Source organism: Poecilia formosa, unplaced genomic scaffold, assembly GCF_000485575.1.
Source record: "Poecilia formosa unplaced genomic scaffold, Poecilia_formosa-5.1.2 Scaffold19, whole genome shotgun sequence".
In the NCBI taxonomy this organism is placed as follows: domain Eukaryota; kingdom Metazoa; phylum Chordata; class Actinopteri; order Cyprinodontiformes; family Poeciliidae; genus Poecilia; species Poecilia formosa.
The window spans coordinates 96,476-105,873 of NW_006799958.1; the positions used below are offsets into that span (position 1 = coordinate 96,476).

The following is a 9,398-nucleotide window of genomic DNA, read 5'->3' on the forward strand; positions in this document are numbered from 1 at the left end:
AAGACCCAAGGTGTAGGTTGTGCAAGGAGGCCTCTGAGACAGTCCAGCACATAACAGCAGGGTGCAAGATGCTGGCAGGGAAAGCGTACATGGAACGACATAACCAAGTGGCGGGCATAGTGTACAGGAACATCTGTGCAGAATATGGACTGGAAACCCCAAGGTCAAAGTGGGGAACACCCCCAAAGGTGATGGAGAATGACTGGTCTAAGATCCTGTCCCAAACGGACATTGTGGTGGTGGATAAAGAACAGAGGAAAGCCGTTGTGGTGGATGTAGCAATACCAAGTGACGTCATCCATGTAGAGGAGGTGACTGATTGTGGCCCCATTCTTGAGTCGGTATCCGTAGCCAGTCTTGTTGATGATTTGGCTGAGGGGGTTCGGGCCTATGCAGAACAGCAGTGGGGACAGAGCATCTCCTTGGTATATGCCACATTTGATGGACACTTGTGCAAGTGGTTTGCAGTTGGCTTCAAGGGTGGTTTTCCACAGCCCCATTGAGTTTGCAATGAAAGCTCTTAGAGTCCTATTGATGTTGTACATCTCTAAGCATTCAATGATCCAAGTGTGTGGCATTGAGTCATATATATAAAAGATTACAGACAACCCTGGCCATGCTCTTCCAGACAGAGCTTTTGATTAATAATTTCTAAATGTATTTCATATATAATGTGCATTTAGCCTTTATGAATTAACTGAAAAGTTGAAAATATTAAAGAAAATCAGATTTTTTTTTAAAAAACAACAACCTTTGGAATAACTCTGCTGCATAAATCTCAACACCCTAAGCATTAACTTGTATTTTTTCTGTATCTTTAGTCTCTTAAACCCCCAAACCAAAAAAATAAAATAGTAGCCAATCAAAATTTTATTCAGGTGTGTTGGTAGCTCTTGTAAACTGATCCTGGCACCCCTTATGTAGGTCTTACATGCTTACATTTTCTTTAAGCCTTGCGCAGCAAATCTTGGGAAATTTTAGACACCCACTCCAGAGAAAACTGAAAACTGCTTTAAACATTTTTGACTAGAGAATAATCTTCCTCACAGCAGAACAATGGACTTCAAAATCTTTGAGTATGGCCTTTCTAACCCTTCATAATTTAATTGACAGCAACAATTGCTTGCCTTGTCATTGTATTAATACGCACTTGAATACTGGAAATTAGCCAAATGAATAAATGTTAGCTTCCATTGCTATTTATTAGTTAACCAAGCTTATTTTCAGAGCAGCATGTGAGGAAGCTAATTATATTTATCCACTCCACCGTTTTCCCTGTTTATAAATCAGTTCATGTAGATTTAAGTTGGATTCTGTGATCAACATTCAGCAAACGATGAAGGTTAACGTTCAGATACTCTGCTCCAAATATTGATACTGCAAGAACATATTCTCTTGAATCACTAAAACAGTTAAAAATGTAGCTCAGAGGTTGAAGCTTCAGCAAAATATCACATATTTTCTATGTCACATGAATGTGCTGTGGGTGAACAGAAAGAAGGGAGGGAAAGTAAGAAATGATGCTTATTAAATCACTGAAAACATTAGCAGCTCAGCAGAACCATAATGATTCATGACCTTGTGACTAAATGGTCAATATGGAAATGCAAGCAACCAATTTAAGCATCCAAGACAGATGTTTCCTTCAAAAACAGTAATGTTTGAAAAAAACATTCCCATGTGAAATGTTTCTCTCTTTCCATCACGTAACTTTGCACAGCGCAGGTTTATTTTTTCAGGTTTGGTATGTAAATTTTCTCAAATGAGCATTTGTAGCTAAAATAATTGATAGGCTTCATTCCTCATCACTCAGCTCTTAGCATGACACACTGAAAATATCAATTTATATCGAATTAAAGTGTTTCACATCAGATCTCAGCGGATGAATGTGGCAGTCATGTTCACACGAGACAGTGAAGTTCAACAAGGGAAATATATATTAATCCCAGATTCCATTTGTCTCCAGAAACCCTGTCCCATTGTGAGACAGACTGTTCTCCCTGTCTCTGTGTTTCCCGTGTGCTAGCTCAGAGTTGCAAATGTCCGGTTCTTGCCCTCCGTGGCCTTTTTTTGCTTTAAAAAAATCCTCTGGATAAGTTACTAACTCACAGATGGCAAAGGAGGTCACAGGACAGCTTGGTTCGCAAACAGACGAGGAAAAGGTCTCAAAAATCCAGAGGTGATGAAATGTGAGCACAGAAATGCTTTCTAAATTTATTATTTAATATATGTAACCTAAGTTGAATATAGACAAAAATTAAAATCTACTTGAGGGTACAGGTCAGGGTCTTTGTGGCTCTTTGTAGATTAGTAAATAACTCTTGGTGTCTTCCTTTAGCTCAGATTCAGAAGGGATGGTCCTGGTAGATGAAGCTAACATGTTGACAAACAGAGGGGCAAGACTGAAGCAGACTTTTAACATCTTAATACAACTTCAATTTAACAAACCACCACGGTTCTTCCAAAGATCTCCCCAAAGCAAATGAGGTTGGAGCCTCTGTGCTCCAAACTCAGACGGAGAAAACAATAATCAATAATCAGCCACCTTATATGTACTGAAAACAGGACATATAAAGTGTTTCTGGTCAGATTAAGTGGCCAACAACAACATAACAGTTTCAGTAAATGTTTTTATATAATTTTTTACTCTATCTTGTCTTTTTGCTCTGAAAGAAAACACTTGACATGTTCTGTTCTCAATAGGTGTTTCAAACAGGAAGCTTATTGGTGTTGCACCACCTCCAACCTCCATTTCCTTTGAAAATGATCATTGTCTTCTTTCTACAAAGAAAGAAATGTAAACCTGATGAGGATCTCTAGATTAATAGAATAGTGTCTGCCAATGCTTCTGGTCAGAGTAAATACCTAATTGAAATGTAAGGCGGTGTAAAAAATGAATGAAATAACACTTTCATAAACTGATGTAATATTTTTGCTTTTCTGCTTGGTGAAAGGAAAAATGGTTTGTTTTCTAGTACAGGTGAAATATCAAATCCTCTTGACTTTTTAACAAAACCTCACTTCAAAAGTGCTGTGCTATCCCTTATCCGTATCATCCAAAGCACCACGATGTCCTCTCTGCACCAAAAACTATTTGTCATGTTTTTGTTTTTCTTTTGCTAAAACTCTTAATCTCAAGTGGCCTTTAGTTGTGGTTTCTTGGTGAGAGGATAAAAAAACAAAACATTTGTAGCCCCTTATCTTCCTGAATGCAGCGTTTAGCACAGAGTACCTCGTAAAATTAACACATGCCCAAGTCACGTCAGAAACTTTCTGACTCAAACAAATACTATGCGCATACTATTGGAACGCAGCTCCTCCAAACACGCTGTCACAGCTGTGCAGCTAAATTAGCTAAATGTTTGCCTCCCTTTCTCCCCCCTATCCTTTCCCTGCCATCAGTCTTGTTCTTCATGGCATTCCTTAGGCCCTTTGTGTGTTTCTGGTTGTTACTGAATAATGCAAACATGGGGGTTGCAATGTTGTACAAGCAAATAATCAGTTTCAAAGGTTATGTGTTATTGAAGAGAAGCAGCAAAACAATTTAAGGTCTTAATCCCTGCAGGACGGTTCATATATTCAGATTAATACACACATCAGTCCATAATACGCAGATGTGAATCAAAGCAAGACGAGTAAAGAAAGACAAGAACAAAAACCATTAATGTGAAATTACCAAAATGTATTTTAGAGGATAATTTAAGACTATGTTTTCTGTATAACTCTTCCACGCATCAAGAAGTATACAGGAGCACCTAAATAACTTAAAATGTTATTGAAATGTTAATTTATCCCAGTAATTTGTCTAAAAAGTGAAACTTACATATTGGATAGATTTATTACACACAGAGAGATCTTCAAACATGAATGGAAAAAAAAAGTTGCCGCATAAAAAGTTGATGCTTTTGAAACAGAATAACAATAGAAAGCATCAGTTTCAATACAGAAATGACATAGCCAGTTATGCCAGGCAATTTCCTCCCATTATCAAAACAATACAGTTTATAAAAGTCCTTAGATACTAACTGAAGTCACCAATACCTACTCATTTTATTTATTTACTTATTTTTTACATTCAAGGTTGTCATACTGTAGCAGGGGAGGCAACGCATTTCTGGCTGATGGCCAGGCAGCCATGTGGGTTTGAAGAAATTTTTCATAAATGTGGTCGGGTTGGCCAGTAGGTGGCAGACCCATTCTCTGTTAGGACAGGTTTCCAATCAAAGTATGTGTATTTTAACTATCCCAAAAACTGGATCAGAGCACCATCAGCGCTTAGGTCTCAGTTGGTGCGTTCTGTCTTAAATCGGAAGCCTTCAATAGGACTCTAACCCCGTCATGAAGGATTTGGGAAGCTGCGACTGACGAAAAAGTAAGACATGCCAGAGAAAGAGAACATTATACAGCATATCGGTTGGAAGAGACAGAGATCCTGCAGGCTAGCGGCGCTGTTTACTCTGCAGTTTTTCTCACCAAACTGCTGCTCTCGCCCCCGTCGCATTCATCTGTCAGTTTGGCTTCAACTTTCTGCACACATGCACGCATTCGACGGAACTGAATGAATATTTGCCTTCAAGCACATCCTCTCTCTCTCTCTCTCTCTCTCTCTCTCTCTGACACACAGACATGGATGCATATAGTTGTTTGTGTCATGAAGCAGCCTGAAAGACTCCAGTCTGGGTTAGGAGACGTTCTGCCTTGGTTTCTGCATGATGATGTGGAGACTTACTGCTGCACAGCTAAAGATCAAATTTCTAAAGTCTTTCAGAGCTTTTTGTTTTGAAAATAGACCAAATAGCAGGAGTAAATTCTTAAAAGTTGTTAATTTTGATGTAGCTATATCAAGTGGATTATTCCTCTTTAGAAAGATAAAGTGAATGTAGCAGTATTAAAGATTCAACCTTCATCGGTTAATGAAAGATGATTCCAAAGAATATACATTTAAATAAGAAAAAAAATAATTTAAACTGTGATTAAATATGGAACAGACATGTAGTTATAATAGATCTGAAAGTTAAATGTATTAAAGCCAACATTCATGCAGCCCAATTAAATACGGCAAAAATAAAAAAAAATTAAAAAATCAGAACAAACACAAGATGAGCTAAATAAGGTGCAGAGCCTACCTTCTGAGGAACCAGTTTATGGGGAAATAATCACTCCAATCACACTAAGAGAGAAAACAGCAGCCAGAGAGAGCCTCTCCTGGCGGATGTGCCAATAAGAAACCCTCACCTTGTGGACAGAGCTTTTATCTGCTGCAGGGTGGAGTCTCTGGGGTGGGTGGGAGATCGGACAGATCGGACAAGAGTAAATACAATATCCCCAAAAATATGCTGGACCATAATTTATGGCGACAAAACATGTTCACATCTGCTTGGTAAGCAAACACAGAGGACGACGATGATGAATCATGAGTATTTTCTTGTTAACTATGTAATAAGTTGAACACTGAATGCAGTGGAAGAAAAGTCTAGAAAAGCTGGGGAGAAAAACATAAAGAAAAACAAAAACACAAGTAGCAGAAGAATTGCATAATTCAAAAATACTTTATTGAGCCCAAAGGGAGATTAAATGTTGCTGTAACTCATTTAATTAAAGAACTATTGTACTACAATGAATATGAAACATATCCTTTAAGTTACAAATAGTATAATAATGATCTGTACTTCTACACCTTATGATCAAAGCTGTAATTAATCATTTATAACAATAAAGGATGATTCCAACAAACTATTTACATGCTACTCTTATTAAGTATAGCATTTTTGTTGTTTTGCATCTTTGACTTTTTGTTCCATTCTTGCAAGGCTGTAACTCTACATTAAAACGGGAGTAATTTAAAGAAAAGAATAAAGAAAGCCATTTTTGATTGGATGAGATCTGTAAGACATTTCAATCACATCGACATAAAAATAAGAATAAGTCAATGGGAAACTTATGTTCTTGTGTGGAAAAAAAAAGCCAATCAGCTTCATCTCGGTGGAACATTCAGCCTCAGACTGAAAATATACTTCTCCTCTGAGGGTCTTTGTCATCCTCTGACGACAGAGTCTTTCCAGGGCAGGCTTTAACACCCGGGTACAACAACTTCCTTTTTGACATCTCTCTAACTCTGACGTGTCAGACAGACTAAATATATACAGTGTGAATGTGCGTGAGGTGCGGCTCATGCGCTGCTTTTCTGTTTCACGTACAATAAACACTCTTATTTCAACACTGTTTAAGAGATGGCGTCTTTGTCTTAATTCTGATGACTAACTTAATGTCCTGGTTGTGTCTCGGCGTGTGTGTGAATACAAGAGGCTCCAAACTCACGCCAGGGTGTAAAAGGGCGACTGTCTGATTGCATCACCAAAAACCAGCCACCAGCTTAGTCAGAGGAACTGATTTAGGCCCGATTTGGAAGTTAATGGATGCTAACGTAACGGGCCATTTTATTGGTAAACATTTTTCTTCTTCTTGATGGAAAAAGCAAAAAACAATTGTGTGGAAGTGATTGGTTTGGCTTTAATTGCTCCAACAGCATGGATTGTGTACTTTTTTTTTTTTTTTAGTCAAAGAATCAAGTTTCCATATGCCGCTAAATGGAGCAGTGCAGTTCTTATGTCGGTTCTACCTGCAAACACGAAGCTCAAAGAAATACTATAAATGCACTTCTGTGAGACACTTTGCTGACGTACATTTTGAGGTGCTGTGTGAAAGGAACACGGCAGACAGGGGGTAATGAGCTGTGTGTGTGTTTGTCCTCGTGCTTCAGTCCTCTTCCCGTTCTCCTAATGAAGCCTCAATGGGCCTAAAACAGCCTCACACCATCCGTCCTGCAGCACATGAAAGAAAACCCGAACCAGTTCGGATCATGCGACTTCCTGAGGCTTGAGTCTTCATGCGTCTGCACATTTCAACGGTGGTGATTAACAGGCTTTGTCCCCTACGCAACAATTTTAGCAGAACAAAAGAAAAAGTTTCTTAAATAAGTAATACATATCTTGCATCTTCCCCAACACTGAACAGTTTATTTCCAATAGGAAGAATGAAACTTATTATACTATTGCTTTGTTAACCTTGTTTTACCAAGTCAGACATGTCTTGTTGTTTCCACCTGTGCTACCTATTTTCATCACAAAGCCTAAAATGAAACTATAAGTTGGAAAAACATCAATTAGCCTATTAGCATTTTCAGATCAGTCATCACCATTTAAACAAAGGAATAAAATGTCTAGAAATTTAGACTTTCTCATATACATATGGATAAATCTGTTTGTCAATTTATTTATTTATTTATTTATTTATTTTTGCAAAAACAAAATTGCAAGGCTTATTGCTAAAACTGGTATTTAAGCGGTTAATTATTTTGAAAACTCCTAAGTATTTGTAAGGACTGGAGTTAATTGGTATTATTTAAGAAAACTGTGAAAAGATATGTTACGCAGTCTTTACAAGTTTCATTTTGCACTCTATCTGGGAGCCACAATAGTGCAAAATGTGTGACAATAGTAAAAGGCAATAATAAATGCAATTTCTTCTGAAATATTTACATGGATCTAACGTGTTCAGTCCTCAGTAACATTCACAGTTATTTATGTGGACCCGCCCAGGCAGCTGCCCAATCCTAAGCGGACAAACAGTGTCTTAAAGGTTACTTTTCTGACACTTAAGGAAGCATGAAATATGCTCTCATGTTCTTTGGAGTTGTTTTGTGTTTTGATTTATTGATTTTAGTTTCGTTATTATTCTGTGTTCCTTAGTTTCTGTTTTTAAGCAGACCAGCCGTGTTTCCTTGCTGGTTCCTCATGTTAAATCCCGTTACTTCCCTGCTGACTTTTTGCTCCTGGATTCCTGTTTTTGTTCATTGTTTTTCCTTAAACATTCTTCATCTACTTGCTCTCTCTGCATTTGAGTCACCACACCTCATCATGGCACTTTTACACGATCACCTTGTTATACAGGCAAATACAAAACCTCAACGGTACAAGCCCTAAAACTGTCATAGTTAAGGGCAAGGGATCTATGGATATTAGGCGATATGATGCAGTGTGCCGTGAAATTTATTTTTGAAGACGCAAAAGTGTTCATTCGACCCACTGCTTTACTACTCAACCTATAGTAAAGCAACGCTGAGTTTTTTCATAGCAGTTTATGAGTTGCCGAACCGTAGCTTGGTCACATTTTCAGATGAGTTTATGTTGAGGAGCTGGTAAGGCTCCAGCATTCCTTGCTCCGCTCCTCTTTACCATGAGCCAATGCTGGAATTTGCCTGGCAAACAGAAGCAAACATCTAAAAGTGTCTGTGTCGCCTCATCTTCAGGCACAGAGTTGTGGAATTTAGACGTCCTACAATAGTTGTGAATGATCCACCTTATCAGCCTGGATCATTAGCCATTTATTTATATGCTCTGTGATGAAACACGAGTTTATCTTTTCAAAAGAGTGAGCTGTTATTTAGCTCTGTATGATGTCACTCAGCCAGTAGAGAACATTTGCCAAGAACAAGTACATCGTTGGGGTCGTATTATGCTTTTCAACTCCAGTATAATCAGTTCCTTTCTTGTTACACTTTTGGTATTTTAACCTGTTGCGCCTTTGCAAAGCTACAATGAAAATTTCAAGACATTCAATTTATATAATGTAATATATTAATATCCTCTTTTTTTTAGCGAGACATGGCCAGGAAGGCAACAAGACATCCCTCTAATATCTTTAATTACTGGAAGAAAAGAAGTCTCATTATAGTGGACACTGTATGTTCATTCTGGTAAATCATTTGAGGACCAACTTACTTACAGTCTTATGCATTATAATCTGCTTACCAAAACAATGACGTCTGTTGTGCCAAAAGATTTTGACAGACCAAGAAATTAGCAAATTAGCTTTAAAAATCTGGTATATGAATAATAATATTCACCGCTCTAAGAGCAGCCATGTACTACATGCTGCATATTCTGGGAATGTGGGAGATCCTGATACTTGTGTTTCTAATTCGCCTGTTGCCATATATTAAATATTAATACTCTGACCTCATGATTAGCATAGTAACATTTTCAGTAGAGTGCCAAACGATGGAGGAAATGGTAAGGTTGGACAATCAGATGAAAAATGTCATGAGAAATCAGCGACAGATGTTTTGGGCTTCTTAAAGGCAGTGAAGGCATGCATGTCCAAGGGCAGCGGGGAATAATAATATAGAATATATTTTACAGTTCCACTGCTGTAAGCTGGTCTCGTTTGTTGGTGAGAGTTGGACTCCGTCAGGTTATCTATTGCTACTGATTCTGTTGATAATCTTTATGGACAGAATTTCTAGACACGGCCTGTTGACTAGATCCATCTTGGTGGCCTCAGGATCGCCTCTCTGCATTTTGAAGATGATTGTCCAACCTTACCATTTCCTCCATCGT

General features: G+C 38.1%; 1 protein-coding gene across 1 annotated transcript in view; it reads right to left on the minus strand.

Annotated features, from left to right (window-relative positions):
• The window catches only part of col8a1a (collagen, type VIII, alpha 1a), a 12,780-nt gene extending 7,574 nt beyond the window's left edge, over positions 1-5,206 (minus strand). The window contains exon 1 of the mRNA XM_016669070.1: positions 5,127-5,206. The gene's annotated coding sequence lies outside the window, so the exon portion shown is untranslated. The remainder of the gene's footprint in view (positions 1-5,126) is intronic.
• Between the last annotated feature and the right edge of the window lie 4,192 nt (positions 5,207-9,398).